A 17,156-nucleotide genomic window follows, 5' to 3' on the forward strand; every position below is an offset into this window, starting at 1 on the left:
AGTGATGGGCAGGCCACTCCAAAATATTCCACTTTTGCATCTGATTTTGAATCAAAATTACTTAAGAGACAGCCCCTGCAAGAAGGACACTCTGCTCTCCTCTACCCCTCTGAAAGCAGAAAATGAATTCCCCATGGGAAGGGATCCTTCCTGCACCTGGACAGTAGAAGGAGAAGGCATCCTTATGGCTAGAGATGGGGAATTCAGGGCTGAGAAGGCTGTCTAAACAAGCCCTATTACTTCTTCATTAATTTGTTATTCCAAGACCAAGACCCTTTGTCAAATCTTCACAAATAATTGTTTCTCTAAAAGGTGTAAAAGCTGCCTGCTTTGGTCCCTTCTTTCAGTCTCATATTTCTGTGAACTCCCATCTGTATGAAATTACATTTCGTTTTTCTCCTGTTAATCTATCTTATGTCAGTTTAACTATTAGGCCAGCCAAAGAACCTAGAGGGGAAGAGGGAGAAAGTTTCCTCCCCCACAGTAGTGTGCCCTGATATTTCACAGTGAGGTATGCAGGGCACCTGTTCCAGTTTCCATTTTATAGTTGGGAAAACTGAGGCTAAAACAGACTACGTGACCTGGCAGTGGAACAGTTTCACCCACTAGTAAATCCTTCTAACGGATTCTCAGATCATTTGTCACCTGAGAAGTCCCCAAAGGAGTGGGGCACAGGGCAGGCCACTTTGGATGGGGGAGAAGTTTGGGGCACGGTTTGGTAGCATATTGACAAATGCTTCTTGAGCCAAATACAAATGGGCTCTGGGGTGTAAAAAATGAGTGTCTGTCCCCACAGAGTTTATGGACTAAAGGGGGGTAGGGAATGAAAAGGAACAGATAACAGATAAATAGACTGGGTGCTTCCCCTGCAGAAGAGACAGGGGACCTTTTATGACCAGATGGGAGAGGAGGGTGTCATGAATGGTGGTACCTTTAAGGAAAGTGAAAAGAAATAAGGCTGGTGGTAATTTCCCAAAGAAATCAGTCTATGTAAGCATTTTGTCTAGGGCCAGCTTTCCTTCATGCCCTGTGCCAGTCACCCAGGGGTCTGTGTTGGTCATGTTTTGTTCTTCCTACCAAGTTAATTTGTTGTGTTCTGTAGTGGACCCTGGTCCTGGTATAACACTCAGGTACCTGTCCACACCCCAGAGGTGGGTACGTCAGTGTGTTCAGGCTTAAGCGTTAGCCCCCACCTACATTATGTCCCATTCCCATGCTTTCAGACTGCTTGCTTACTCATGTGTGCAGCGTCACCTTCCAGCCACGCTATCAACTCCTGGAGGACGAGGAGCATGTTTCCTTGTAACACTGTGGCCAGGCATGTTGCTCTGCACCAGATGCAACATGGCACTTGCGTAGAAAAGAAATGCCAGTTGGGTGTGTATTTTGGCTCAGGGTGTTCTCTTACATTCAACAGGGAGACCTGTCACTCTGCCCTTTTCACGTGGAAGAGGATTCATTTGATAGCCAGCTTAATGTTTTAAAAATGTGAACTGAATAAAGAAACTTTTTTTTTTTAATAAAACAATTATAGCCCAAGGAGGAAGAAACTTAGAAACATTATAGACCCATCTGATAGTGAAATACGGGAAAATGTTAAATTATTCATAAGTTGCTTGATAGCTGGTGAATAAATGCATAATGGAACATTTAAAATTTGGCAACGCCTTTCAGAGACTCCATTAAACAAATGCATGCCCAGTTGTACATCTGTAAGAATTTCTGGAGAAATTCTTATTCTGAAAAATTTGAGTGACATATAGCTAAACTCCAATTAGAACTGTGAATGAAAATATATTGCAATGCCTAAAGTAGGAGCTTGTTTTTATAGGGGCCTCCAGACTTGCAACAATGAGATTTTGAGGGAAGTTAGATGATTAATTCTTCACAGCCAGGTATTGGTATCCAGAATGTTCTTACTGCTCCCAAGCAAATGTCTCTGGGCTATGATGATCACAAACATCTCTGTGCTTTTTTAATTTCAGGAATGAGTAGAGACTCCAGCCTTTATTGGTCAAATTGATCCCCCAAAGACATTGTGGTCTGGCAAAGCCACTTCTTGTTCGTTAGGCTTGGGACATTCAATTATATTTGTTGCCTTGAACCATACAAAGAAAATGTGCTTGTTTGAGACTACAAGAGCAAGGGGATTTTTTTCTTATATTTGGTTGTGGTTAATCAGTTTTCTGTTCTTCCTAGAGATAAGCTACATAAAAAAAAAAAAAAAAAGATAAATGTTTCAGGGTCTACCCCCCCCCCCATAAAAGTCAGAGATGTTAGAAATAACAGGGGAGAGTCCAATATTAATGAATGTTTTTCAATCTGAGGGAAAATACTTAAGAAGAGGCAGAAAGCACATTGTCTGGAACAAGTGGTTAAAGATTTTCAAAGACATTCATAAAAATTTGAATAAGTGGAATAATGAAAAGAAGCTGTTCCTTGGAAGAAATTTCCTTGACATTACTTTTCCTCTTCTTTATACAGTAATAACCTTAGGGCCAGGGAATGCTGGCTAACAGAGTATTAACAGAATATGTTATGCAGATTTGTCCCTCGTTTTAAACAAATACTAGTTTTTTTGTCTGAATATTTCCTATACATAATAACTCAATTTAATACCTTTTTTTTTCTTACTTTGTGTATTTTAAGATACAACTTTGCAGAAAGAGAGAAAACTAGATGTATAAACACACTGAGTGGTCTGTTAAATGTCCTCTAGAAGTGCAAAGACTGGAAGATCACTCAGGGCTGGAGTCACCCAGGAGGGCCTCAAGGAGGGAAGAAATCCAGTCTGAACAGCCTTGCAGGATGGGTCAACATCCAATAGGACTCAGGAGGGTTTTTAGATAAGGATGGCTCACAGTGAGTAAAGATATGGCGGAGATGTTCTCCTCGATATTTTATTTTTATCTTCGAAATGATATTCTTGAAACACAATTCTTACTTATTTTCCCAAATTGTTTTTGTTTTGTTGTTCTCAGCCCTCTGCTTCCAGGGCTAAGGCCAAATTTTTCTGGGACTTGCTGGAGTTTTTCCTGCAGGAAGTCCCAAAGGGGTCTCTCTGCATATACTTGTTGTCAGTAGCATATTTTCATTGGGTCATTTACTGTGGCTTCATTTGTCATCTTCCTCAGCGGACCCAATGTGCACAAAGTCTCTACAATATAGTCCTCTGCGACCTCCCAGGGGCAGCTCCCCTATCACTCGTTTCCTGGAATCACTTGTTTCCTTCCTTCACATGGTCGAAGGCACATGGGATTATTGTCATTTTTTGGTATGTTGATATCTTTCTCATTGTACCAGACCAGTTGGGTCTCGGATGGGTTTTGAGATGGGGTGCTGCTCCCACCAAATCCCAGGAACACATGTGTACCTTTAACTCATGCATCCTAGTGCCTTTTACGTTTTCTTATCCATGTCTCTGCTTCTCCTTCCCTCCCAGAACCCTTTCACAAAATGACACATCTACTTTAAGACAAAGCAGGAACATGTGCACACATGCACACGCACATGGTATTTAGATACTGAATTATCTGGAAAGACTTAGAAGCTGATTTTCCTTCCCCATGGCATTCTACTGAATGGCATGTGGGCAAACATACACCCTCTTCATAGGTTTCTTACAGCTCAGGAAACAATGACAAGAGTAATGATAATAGGAGTTATGAGGTCTCATTTTTCCTTATTCTTCTTTTGGCAGGGAGCACTTAAAGCCTCTTTCAGAAAGCGGGTTTCAGTCCTTGTTTGAAAAAACATTGTAGTGTAAGTAAACAATATTATTTATTTTAGGGAGAGAAAACATCTGTGGGTCAGCCGAGTTGATAGCCTAGTCAGCTTTCATCCTGTTTTCTTTTCTTTCTTTCTTTCCTTTTTTTTTTTTTTTCCTGCTGATCTTTTTCTGTAAGAAGAGTCACAGCTCTTCTCACTCTAGGTACATAGAAGGCAGTAATTAAAGAAAAGAATGTATCAGTCGACTTCAGGAATGATCTAACTAGATAATCTTCAACTTTCTTGATGTAGTGTGTTTAACATTTTGGATCAGTCCTAACTCGCATCTGCAGATGGGAATAAAGAGAGCATATCCTCCCTGGAGATTCTAGGATGCCCACCGTGGCTCCCAACTCCTGCTTAGGTTCAAAAAGAGATGAAAAAGTGCCCTCATAAGTTAGAAACTCAGTGTGTATCGTGTAGCTTTTACTCTCTGATAAACAAATGGCATTCCAAACAATGACTCTCAGCAGAAGTAAGGGTGGTCTAGATTTTTTGCCATCCAAACAGATCTGCTTCCTGTCTCAGAGCTCATGACCATTTGTTTTTTTTTTTTTTTTTTTAAGATTTTATTTATTTATTCATGATAGTCACAGAGAGAGAGAGAGAGAGGCAGAGACACAGGCAGAGGGAGAAGCAGGCTCCACGCACCGGGAGCCCGATGTGGGATTCGATCCCGGGTCTCCAGGATCGCGCCCTGGGCCAAAGGCAGGCGCCAAACCGCTGCGCCACCCAGGGATCCCGCTCATGACCATTTGTAAGAAAAGTGTGTCTACTTAAACCCCCCATCTATGAGATGAGTACAAGATACCTAGAAGCAAAATTCAAGCAGAATGTGAGTTGTCAGCTCTGATTTGAGTTCTTTGCATGAGACGGAAGAATGAAAACTCAATGTCAGGCAATCCGAACTATTTTTATTAAGATTTTATTTATTTATTTGAGAAAGAGAGAGAGTGTGAGAGAGAGAACTTGAGCCAGGGGGAGAGCGAGAAGCAGGCTCCTTGCCGAGTGGGGAGCCCAATGCGGGGCTCCATCCCAGGACCTTGGGATCACGACCTGAGCCCAAGGCAGATACTTAACCAACTGAGCCACCCAAGTGCCCCTGAACTATTTTTAAAGTAAGAATATAGTCAAAAGTCCAAGAAAATTTTATTCTTCCCTCTCCTCTTGGCTCTTTCTCCAGCTACATGGGAACAAGTACATCATCCCCAGAGTTGGGACCTTCTTGACCAAAGAGCCCAGCCTGCAGAAAACAGAGAAGTTGTTTCTAGTATCTACCAGAAAACTGGCCGTCAGAGGTAGTTCTATTTGTTGATGTGTTGTGCACTGTCAGGATTATTGGTTTTCCCAGGGAAGCTGATCATGAAATTAAAAGTGTTTCACTTGGGCATCCCAGGTGGCTCAGTGGTTTAGCGCCGCCTTCAGCCCAGGGTGTGATCCTGGAGACCTGGGATCGAGTCCCATGTCGGGCTCCCTCCATGGAGCCTGCTTCTCCCTTTGCCTGTGTCTCTACCTCTCTCTGTGTGTCTCTCTCATGAATAAATAAAATCTTTAAAAAAAAAAAGTGTTTTACTTGGGTTAATTATGTTATTTTTATACCTACTTCCAGGTGAGCAAAAAGAGATTCTTTGTGTTCAAGATACTAAGGTGTGTTCTGAGGGCCAAAGCCTGCAGCATGGTAGGGCCAGGGCTACAGATGCTGCCAGGACCTCTCTGTTTCTTTTTTTTCTTTCTTTTTTTTGGACCTCTCTGTTTCTCATCTGTGCTTCTGTCAGCACCTCTCCCTCCTCCCGGCCAAACCCTCACTTCTTTATATCCTGCCATTGAGCCATGTGGAGACCCAGCATGAAGGTCCCAAGTCCAGTCCTGGAAAGAAGACCCTGCTTGTGCCTGGAGCTGTGGTCACTCCTGCACCTGGCGGTTATGGCGAGGAGTAGGAAACTCTGATGGCCAGGGAATGGGGTCACAGCATATACAATCCTTATTCCTGCGCTAACAGATATTGGGGGGGGGCGATGATGTGGGTGGTGAGCTGGGCATTCAAAAGAGAGCATTGGTTATGTATTAAGTGAGCAAATGGGAGATCACTTGAGAACAAAAATTCACTTCTTATGTCTAAGTCAGCACCTTAATGTGATCAACTGAGGATCCATTTTTTGAGACCAGCTGTGTTTGTCATGAGAGAGTAGCCTTTGTAGGCTCAGGATCATTTCACGTGGGCTATGGGTAAAAGCAGTGACCTCTGGCTGGGTGGTCAGAACCCCGGAGTCTCGCCCACCTTTTCCATGAATGCCCTTGGGCCTCAGTTTCTTATTTGAAAAGAACGAGGAGTCTAGATTAGTGGCCTACAGAGTACTCCTCAAGTTTAAAACTGCTGTCTGCAGCATCATTTGTCAGAGCATATCATAAATTTACAATAAGATTAATGATGATAAACTTTAAAAACACTGCTGCTCTCAACATATATTGCATTCCTTTGTTTGATAAGACTTTGATCATATAAAATGGTCATTAGGATGTTTTCAAAATGAAATATGAATAAAATTATATAGATCTATATATTTTTTTCCCCTCTCAAATCTTCTTTCTAGTTGGAACTGTGTATTGCTTTTTTGCTTGATAATTTTCCCTTGGATCTCATTAGACATCCTTACTATATGTTTATATAGAACATTTGATATTGTTCTCTTTCATCCAACTACAACTGCTTCTCTATTTCAGCTGCACTGTATTTCCACTTTGCATTAGGGTATACAAAACTGAGCCATGTTTAAGCAATGTAGTGTCAATCACTGGAGTCTAGATTCCATTATCCCACAGGATGAGAAGAAGGTAAATAAATTGGATCTACCAAGAAGCCTGAATATTAGGATGTGCCCATAATTGTCTTTTTCAGCAAAACCCCATGAAGAGGGCTGGCAAATCCCTGAGGGGGCGCCCAGGTCACTGGGAGCATTGCCTTATTATATACACAATGACAGCATAATCCGCTTCTGGGTCCTTTGTGGGACTGTGGGTCTCTGCTAGCCTGCCTTCCTGCCACAGTGGCTCTCCTTCGAGCAGATTCTGCAGCTCCTTAAACGCTGTCATGTCATTCCCATGAAAAAGACTTCGTGTTGGTAAACAAGCTGACACTTCTACAAGATGGATCTTATCTCTCATTTCCCCTTGCCCCACCCCATCACTGGGAGTGCTCCTGTGTGTGTAGAAAGAGCACTTGCTTGTTGACAAGATTTCTTTTGCTTCTAAAATACCTGGTGCTACCAAGGGAGATACTGAAGAGTGAATTTCCCCGAAGCAATACTGTCATCATCATTCCATAATTTCTGAGTCCCTATTGTCTTAAGCCAAACAAACACTTTCTTTCAATATTCTAGAACTAATATAAAATCCAGTGAGTTTCATGTAAAGGATTGTGTTTTAATAAAAGTGGTAATTCAAAACACCTGTTTAACTCATGGCTTTCAATTCTAATCAAAGCTCTGTTAATCCTTTGCTTGGGACATCCTGATTTTTCTTTTGCTTTTTCTTAAAAAAAAAAAAAAAGACAACACACCCATTTGATTGAAATTTGAATCTTCTTGGTGAAACTGCCAGTTTTAATTAAGTTCGAAAATTGAAATACAGCTGGAAATTGGATGAAATTCAGCGTAGTGATTTCCTTCACGTGTTCTGCGTGTTCTGAAGAAGGGACTGTGAATTTGTGCAGATGAAGATATTACATGACTAATCTTTTCTGCTTCTATGAATTAAATACGACTTTTTAGTTTCACTGGTGTTCATAAAAATCCTTTCATGCTGATTGAAGGGAAGAGATCACTGAAAAGATATTCAATATCAAGGTATGGCTTCTTTTTATTAGCTAGAGCAGTCTGTCCAGGAGTCTCAATTAGGAAAATTGGTGTTGTGAAAAATTGTACTCTCAATTTTAAAGAAATTTTAGGGTTGGGTGTTCTGTGATGGTGCACACTCTGTGTTTCTGCCCATTTATATTCTTGGATGTATTATCCACTTTTTTTCTGCTGCTTATTTCCAAATCAATTTGACCTGAAAAAAAAAGTTGGGGATATACATACCTTATTTTTGTTGTTTTTTTTCGGGAAGCTTTTAATTCTGACTCTTGCATGGAGAAATGAAGAGAAATGCATTTATTTTGTATCTCTCAATTAATTAAAATGTTAATTCCTTTTAAACTTCCTTTGAAAAAAAAAAATAAAATAAAATAAACTTCCTTTGATTTATCTTAAGTATAAAATAAACAAGAGCCAGAGAGGCTATTCTTGGGAAGCTGAGCTGTGGTTTCTTTGAGCACTTTTTGGTTTGCTTGCTTTTTAAAAATCGACAATTACCTAAATGTGCTTCAGATAGTGCTTCTTGTCCTCGGTGGATTACCTTTTATTGACTAAATTATATGCTTTACATTTTTTCTCTGAAGTCTTTGATTTCATGAGTGCCCTGTATTACATATTCTCCCCTCTCATGACCACAGGTTGGACCATGAGAAATTATTTTTTCCTATCAGTATAATCAAATCAATTTGGTTTTGCTGGGGATGCCTGGGTGGCTCAGCAGGTAAGTTCTGCTTTCGGCTCAGGGCGTGATCCCAGGGTTCTGGGATTGAGTCTCACATTGGGCTCCCTGAGGGGAGCCTGCTTCTCCCTCTGCCTGTGTCTCTGCCTCTCTCTCTCCATGTCTCTCATGAATAAATAAATAAAATCTTTAAAAAAAAATTGGTTTTGCTGCCATCAGTTGATGGTATGAGCTAGTAATTCTGGCTTTGGCCTTGAGAATATAACTTCCAGCTTAATTACCCCGTTAGTTGCAGTATTCATTCATTCATTCATTCATTCATTCATGAGCCAGCGTGCATGAGCAGGGGAGAGGGGCAGTGGAATCGGGAGAGAGAGAAAGCATCTCAAGCAGACTTCATGCTGAGTACAGAGCCCCATGCAGGGCTTAATCTCACAACCCTGAGATCATGACCTAAGCTGAAATCAAGAGTGAGACACTCAACCCACTGAGCCACCCAGTCGTCCCAGCTTTAACTTATTTTTAAATAAATACTGGAGATCTGTGAAGACATTAAGATGTGGATGGTTACAAGAGTCTTACTTGGGTCTATCACTTCTAATCTTCTGGAAACACAGTAATAAATATTCCAAGGCACCATGAGTTTTAGACCTTCTCCTGTATTGAACTTCAAGATCCTATAGAATTCTAAAACAAAAGCCAAAAAAGTATATGTCAGAGAATTTCTTGTGATTGAACTTAAAGGAGAAAGATTTTTTCCCCCCTTCTCTTTAATAAATGATCCTTGGTCACTGGGAGAATAGTAATAGACAATTTCTACATATTTTGGAAAATGTTTAGATGGAATGAAGAGAAAGCAGAAAAGAAGACAAGGCCTCGAAGGAAGAGCATGAGCAGTTGTGTTGGACAGTCCCTGCCCCTTCCTTCTGGTTTTATACTTAAGTATGGAATACTTTGGGGGTACCTGGCTGGCTCAGTTGGTAGAGCGTGTGACTCTTGATCGCAGGGTTGTGAGTTCAAGCCCCACGTTGGACATAGAGATTGCTTAAAAATAAAATCTTTGAAAAAATAATATAATACTTTAATAAGGCATATTTTAAGGATAATTGAAGGCAGAACATCAGGAAAACCTTTTTTCCGTGGAGAGGGAAGGAGAGGAGTTTTTGAGAGGGGTTATAAGTTTAAGTCAAATTAACCAAAGAACATGGTCTTACATATGTGGAATTTTAATGGAAAGGTATGAAGAAGAGATTACAGAAAAAGGGCAGGCATGGTAGAGACAAGTGGAGGTCATTTAATATGATGTGCTTTTAAAGTCCCAACCCTAATTTTATATCATATAGGGGTGTTTTAAGTCAAAACATAATGCTTTTTATTTTAATTATATTAATTTATTCTTAGCAAGTTAAGTCAACCAGGAAGGTGAAACCTGCTTCAAAATGCAGGAGGGTCCCAGAATGGACCCTTCTGGGAGCCCCAGGGGGGATCATTAGTATACATTCCACTATAGGCCTTGGTCAAAGGAACTGCTCAGAAAGAGGTCACGAGAGAATAAGCCAGCGAAATTATAGGGCATAAGGTCTCCAAATGTCAAATTTTCCAGAGCTAGTGTTCATTTATAGATCGATTACAGGACTGTCTTCACACCTCTTTTCAAATTATCCATTTGCCTCATTCTGTGAATCAGAAATGTCGGTTTCAAAGTATTTTTATAAGACTGTTTTAGTAAATGAGCACTGTACATCCTGGAACTTGATGCACACTGAGGCTAAATGTTGAATAAAAATGATTGGGGGGGGGGGGGGGTTGGGGTGACATGCTCTCGGTTCCTGCAGTTGCTTTGGTAGTGATGGCCTGAGTCCTGGCCTCAGCAGTGTGGCTGTTGTGACCTCTCAGCTAAGTGCACCTCATGCCACTTGCATTTTACTTCCATGTTGCTTCTTGGAGCACCGCTGGGATGATTCCATCCAGCCGTTAAGCCTGACTGCACAATCAAGGAAAGACTGTGTGCCCCATGTGTCCTGGGGCCTGAGAAATGCTGGCTTTCTTGAGGCCATAAAGCCTAAATTATGAGAGTGTGTGGTTGTGACTGGGCTGGTTTGTAGAGCCCAGAGCATATCGGGCTGAGTGGTGGCAGCTCAGGATTCTAGTTTTGACACTAAAAACAGTGTGTGGTGCTTTAGGAATGAGTCACTTACTTGGTTTTAATTTCCCCATCTTTTGGCCATCTTTGGGTCCTTTCTGCTCTTCAATTCTGAAGCCAACACAGGTTTCAAGTCATGAAAGCAGTTTTAGTCCTCTGTGGGTGGGTAGATGGATTGATAGATGCTTCCATTCTGAACCTAAACATTGCCTATTCCCTTCCACTGCTCCTGTCTTGAAATATTCATATTCATGGGGCACCTGGTTGGCTCAGTCAGTGGAACTTGTGACTCTTGGTCTCAGGTTGTGGGGTTGAGCCCCAGGTTGAGTGTAGAGATTACTTAAAAATAAAATATTTTTAAAAATGAATAAATAAAAATAAATATTCCTGTTCAGACTCTTGCTGAGTCCTCTTCCTAAGATCCTGGCCATTTTGTGTTTTCATTTGGAACAAATCTCCTTGCAACAGTATCCATTCCTAGAGCTGCAACTTTTCCTAAATCTTTAATTGATATCTCTTAACAGGTTACTTCTCAATATTTTTGGCCTCAGAACCATGTTGATAAGTGCATATTAGACATCTCCTCATGAATGATCTGCACACCCAAAATAATTCATCTTCTACATACCCTAAATTTACCTTTCCTTCTGTATTTCCTATTTCTGGTAATGGCTTCACTGTTCTCATCTCAAACGCTCCAGACCTCTTAAACATATCAGGCCCTCCCTTTCTCCTTGCCTCCTGTGTCCCAACTACCACATCCTGCACCCCAGCTCCTGCCTCAGGCCCACATGGCGATGCCTGACCTCTGGGCTTCATTCTTGCTGGAGATTCCATTCCTCACAGGAGGAACTAATTCCTTCCTTGGCCTTCATCTTATAACCACCTGGCTCAGAACCTTCCATGACTCCTTTCTGCCCACAGAACAGAAACCAGCCTTCTAGCCTGCCACTTAAAGTCCTGTCAGATTGATCCCCAGGAGACTTTCACTGTCTTCTCCTGTGTTAGTGATACGTTCTCTGATGCAAACTCAAGTGCTCCCCACCCCCCCACCCCCCGCTCTGAGTTCTGGCTCCCAGATCTCCTCAGAGAAACTCAATAGATAGTAGTGTCTCCCTTCTCGGTTATCACAAAGCATGTCATGTTACCAGTGCCTTTTTTTCTTTTTTTTAATTAATAGACTATATTTTAGAGGAGTTTTAGGTTCAGAACAAAACTGAGGGAAAAATATAGAGAGTTCCCACCTGCCCACCCTCCTAGCCTCCTCCACCATCAACATCCTGTACTGGGTGGTACATTTGTTACAGTATGAACCAGCATTGACACCTCATTACCAACCAGAGTCTGTAGTTTACATCAGGGTTCACTCCATGTTGTACCTTTTATGGGCTTTGACAAATGAAATGCCCCGTATCCACCGTTAAAGTATCAGACAGTCTTCTCACTGCCCTAAAAAATCCTTTCTGCTCTACTTATTTATTCATCCCTCCCTCCTCCCAAACTGCTGGGACTCTGCACTTAATGTCTGTTTCTGTCACTTGGTTTTGAACCCACCTTGTCTTAGTCTCCCTTCACTACATAGATCTCTATTAAAAATATGGATACATTGATTGCATCTTTAAAATCTCAATTAAAGAGGCACCTGGGTTGTTTAGTGGTTGAGCATCTGCCTTTGGCTCAGGTCATGATCCCAGGGGCCTCGTATTGAGTCCCACATTGAGCTCCCTGCAGGAAACCTGCTTCTCCCTCTGCCTGTGTCTCTGCCTCTCTCTGTGTGTGTCTCATGAATAAATAAATAAAGTCTTTAAAAAATTAAGTTAAAATCTCAATTAAAGAAGTGCCTGGGTTGCTCAGTCAGTTAAGCATCTGCCTTTGGTTCAGGTCGTGATCCGGAGGGCCTGGAATCAAATCCTGCATCAGGCTCCTTCAACTGGAAGCCTGCTTCTCCCTCTCCCTCTGTCCCACCCCCCTGCTCATGGGCATGTGTGCTTGCTCTCTCTGTCAAATAAATAAATAAAATCTTAAAAAAAAAAAAAAAACTCCCTCCCCCTAAATAAATTAAAGAGCAGTAATTATCTCCTTATGGAAAGCCTGGATTTGACACAAAGTGGAATTGGGGGTGTGGGGGACACATAGCACTGAGGTGAGAGGTTGCTTTTGAAAGAGAATAATGAAACTTGACAAAGGGAGACATTCTTCAGCTTAGTACAGGCTGATAAGTATTGAGGGGAAATTAGAGATGAGTTTTGCTTTCTATTATAGTTATGTGTGCTCCTTCCAAAATGGTTTTTCTCCATAGATTAAAAAAATCCACGCTTCCGGAACCATTTTGCACTCTGCTAAATTGAGAGACAGAGGCAGAATTGGGCCTTGGAAAAGAACACTTCAGTGAGTCCTTCTTTAAAGCAATCACATTTTATAATGTGAATAACCACCTCTTAATTTGTTTCCTAAATTTGGACTTTTCAAAGATACTATCTAAGCATAAGCAGCAAGCAAGCCAGTAATGTATGCAGAATATGCCACTGCTTCAAAGAGCTAAACAAAAAGGTATAGAGTTCTAACAGCGTTGAACAGCCTTGCCAGCAAGCGTCCAGGTGTTCCCCAAATCTGCAGCCACTAAGGAAGTGGACGTGAACGGTAACCAAGTACTACGGGAAAGGAGAGTGATACACCAAAGACATTACAGTTTCCCATAGCAGAAGGTGTGATGTATAGTTGTCTTAGATTTGCTAATGGCAGCAAAGGGAAACACACCAGGCCTCTTCTGGAACAAAATCCTGTTTTGGTCGAGTCTGCATCTCCCCCCGCCCCGCCCCGCCCCGACTGTTCTTTCTTTGGTCTGTGCTGGAGTCTGTGAACAGACACGCCGCAGATGCTCGGGGGTGCCTTGGCCCTGGATGGCTGTGCGTCTGGCTGAGGAGCGCCGCTGCAGCCTCTCGCTTTGGTCGCCGGCCCCTCCGTGCCTCTACGCCAGCTGATCACGTTTGGTTTCAGCCACGCTTTGTCTTCGACGAAGGCCAGCGCAGGTTTACTAAGGGTCTGCCCCGGAGCACCCTCCGGGGGCTGTTGACGGGGACGGGAAGGAGCGCTCCCCGAGGGCCTGATGCTGCCCGCGCCCGCGCCCCTGAGACCCCCTGAGCTGCCTGGAAAAGCCTCAGCACCGCCCGTGCCTCCGCGCCGACTCGCCTCCTTTGCCTCCGTTACCCGGCGCCCGCATCCGGGGTGAGGGTGTGGAAACAAAGCTACCGCGTGTGTTTAGTATTTGTGGTCTTGTTTCTCTGGTTACCAGCTTCATAAAGTGCTTTCAGAGCATGAAATCATGAACAGCCTTTGGGTGTGGCATCAAGGAACGACAGCCGAGTTGAGGAGTCGGCGCCCACCGTGTCTGACCCCGTCCGCCTGCGGGATCTCAGCCCCGCTCCCCTGCCCCGACCCCCGCCGTGGCCCGTCCCCCAGCATCCTTTGCTCCGGGCTCCCGGGGGCACCCAGGAGCACCCAGGAGCCCCAGCCTGTGCTGGATGGGGGGAATCACATTATTTTTCTCCCTCAATTTACTAGCAGAGGACATGGAGCTGGGTTTTGTTTTTGTTTTTCATGTGGAATTTTCGCTGTGAGTGACCGGTTAAAATAAAAAGGGCAGGGCACCTAGGTGGCTCTGTAGGTTAAGTATCTGCCTTTGGCTCAGGTCCTGATCCCCTGATCCCAGGGTCTTGGGATCAAGCCCCACGTCGGGCTCCCTGCTCAGCGGGGAGCCTGTTTCTCCCTCTCCTGCTCCCCCTGCTGGTGCTCTCGCTCTCTCGCGCGCTCGCTCTGTTAAATGAATAAATAAAATCTTTAAACAAAAATAAAAATAAATAAAAAGGGCAGAAAGTTGCATACACTAAACAAAGTGGATAAGGTATTTTACATAGAGGCTTTGAGTTTCTTCAGCCTAGCTACCATCTCCCCTTAGGCACTTTTCCTGGGGTTACTTTAAGTTATTGAACAGGTGGGGGTTTTTTGTCTTTTCTTTTCAAAATTTATATCCTTATTTATTTATTTATGTGTCTATAAGACAAGAGGCAGTTGAGTGTCATGGCTGAGGAGAGCCCAGGTTCTGCAGTCGCATTGACCAGGTGAACAGAATCAGACTGACCTGCGTAGAGGTCTTTATGACCTTGACCCAGTCAGATGTCACTTAGCCATGTTTAGCCTCTGTTTCCTTCTCTGTAAAGGGGAGGGAAGTCCTGTGAATTTCATAGGGTCATGAAGGTGATTACATAAGAAAGACCGTAAAGCAATTAGCAGGTACCTCACACATAGTAAGCCCTAGATAAATGTTAGTCTTGAGGATGTGCTGCTGCTAATTTTTAGAGATGACGAGTGCTGGGGATGTACAGGTACTGTACAAGTAGAAACCAAATGCAAAGCAAAAAATAAAATTCAAATATTTTCTAAAAGTAAGGCTTTTTTTCCCCCTCTTATCTGGGAATTGTTCATACATTTGAATTATCAAATGTAACAGAGTCAAGACTTTTTCATGTCCTATTCCCTTTGCTTATTTTCCCCATAATTTTTATTTAAAAATAAAATTTAGAGATTCATTCATACATTCAGTGCTGAGCCAGGCACTGAACCAGAAGCTAGGGATGTAAGTGCCCATCTTACCCATGAGGCACATTCTTCTTGCTCACAGACTACAACAGATAAGATGACACCACTTATCCCAGTGGGACATGAGAGAAATATTCCAGTTAATACATATAAGATACCTATTTGGCTTAAGAACTGCAAACTGAAGAAAAACGAAGTTGTTAAGTTAGCAGGATATAGATTATTAGGGAGAGATGTGTTGTATTAAAAACACAATTTAATTTTTTTAACTTTTCATTTTGAAATAATTCCAGACATATAAAAATGTCATTAAAAATAGTACAAAGTGGGGAGCCTGGGTGGCTCAGTGGTTTAGCGCCGCCTTCAGCCCAGGGCATGATCCTAGAGACCTGGGATTGAGTCCCACGTCAGGCTCCCTGCATGGAGCCTGCTTCTCCCTCTGCCTGTGTCTTTGCCTCTCTCTCTCTCTCTCTCTCTCTCATAAATTAAAAGAAAAAAGAAAGAAAGAAAGAGAGAGAGAGAAAGAAAGAAGAAAGAAAAAGAAAGAAAGAAAGAAAGAAAGAAAGAAAGAAAGAAAGAAAGAAAGAAAGAAAGAAAGAATAGTACAGAGGATTCTCAGACCTGGCATACAGATGTTAACACCCTACATAACCAACGCTATACTTACCAAGTTCAGAAAATTAACACTAAAAAAAAAAAAAAAAAAAAAGAAAATTAACACTGATACAATTACTGTTAGATAATCTGTAGATATCATGCACGTCTTTCTGATTGTCCCAGTTTTGTTTCCTTCTTGGTGTGGGATCCCATGTTGTGTTTGGTTTTCATATCTATCTCCTTAGTCTCCTTTAATCTGGACCAGTTTCTCCATGTTTATATGTCTCTCTGGATCTCCACGCTTTTGATGAAGAATATCTGTCTAGTTATTTTGTAGAATGGCTGCCTCCTCATGAGGGTTTGTATCCTAAGGATCAGATTCAGATTATGCGTTTTTCATCACAACCATTGTTGATGCTGTGCCCACCTCAGTGCATTATATCAGAAGATGCACGATGTCCATTTCTCCCATTACCAATGATGGTGGTAATTTTGACCTCCTGGTACCAGTGTATCAGCTTTCTCTCCTGTAAAGTTGCTATTTTTCCTTTTGTTCTGATTGGTGAGAAGTTGTCACTTTAGCTCTTGCCAATATCTTTCATCTGTTTCCATCATACTATCCATCAGTATTTAACATAATAATAATAATAATAATAATAACAGCATTGGTGTGTCAAACTTGACCTGGGTTTGCTGGCTGAATTGGGAGGGACGACAAAGGAAGGTGTGTGAGGACATTGCAATAACTATAGATGGTGAGTCAGACCTCAAATTTGCACATCCTGTCTGAACTTTAGGTGTATTGTAGTTCCTGAAACCAAAACTTGAAGAACAGAAGTTTTTTACTATCTTCTATGGCTCATTCTTATGTTTTGCTGATAATCATATTGTCCCTAACACCTAATAACAGAGCACTAAGATCATTTCTGTAAAGTAAACAAATGTTAGCAGCTGTGGACGAGGTGGACTCATATTTAGGAGGAGAAGCAGTTTCCCCTCCCACCTCTCCATTTCCTGTGTTATAAAGACCATCTTTGCCCAGTTACATTTTAGTAGTCATTTAGTAATTCTGTATTTGAATATCTAAGTAATTACAAGTAATATATTCTGAATATCTACAAAGTAGCTTTGGTTTGAAACAATGATTAAAATCACAATGTATAATAAATGGGCATGGAGTGCTTGGGTGGCTCAGTCATTTAAGCTTCTGCCTTTGGTTCAGGTTATGATCTCAGGGTCTTGGGATCGATCCCCATGTCAGGCTCCCTGCTCAGTGGGGAGTCTGCTTCTCCTCTCCCTCTGCCCCCTGCCTTCCACTCTCTCACTCTCTCTCTCTCAAATAAATAAAATCTTAAAAACAAAACAAAACAAATGGGCAGGATTCTCTATTTTAGTGCTCTGTATCACAGGGTTAGAGAAAAGAGTATAAATCACTTAATTAAACTGCTTTCATGATAATTAGGGGCAGTGTAGCTCAACATTAGAAATTGGGTACAGGAAACAGTGTGATATCATTAACAGC

General features: G+C 42.0%; 1 protein-coding gene and 1 non-coding gene across 2 annotated transcripts in view; both read left to right on the plus strand.

Moving 5' to 3' along the window:
- PIP4K2A (phosphatidylinositol-5-phosphate 4-kinase type 2 alpha) overlaps window positions 1-17,156 on the plus strand; it is a 178,405-nt gene that overhangs the window by 67,265 nt on the left and 93,984 nt on the right. The window lies entirely within an intron of this gene.
- Window positions 9,261-9,333, plus strand: TRNAK-CUU (transfer RNA lysine (anticodon CUU)). Its single transcript has one exon. It is a non-coding gene; the product is annotated as a tRNA-Lys (tRNA).

Source organism: Canis aureus, chromosome 5, assembly GCF_053574225.1.
Source record: "Canis aureus isolate CA01 chromosome 5, VMU_Caureus_v.1.0, whole genome shotgun sequence".
NCBI lineage: Eukaryota > Metazoa > Chordata > Mammalia > Carnivora > Canidae > Canis > Canis aureus.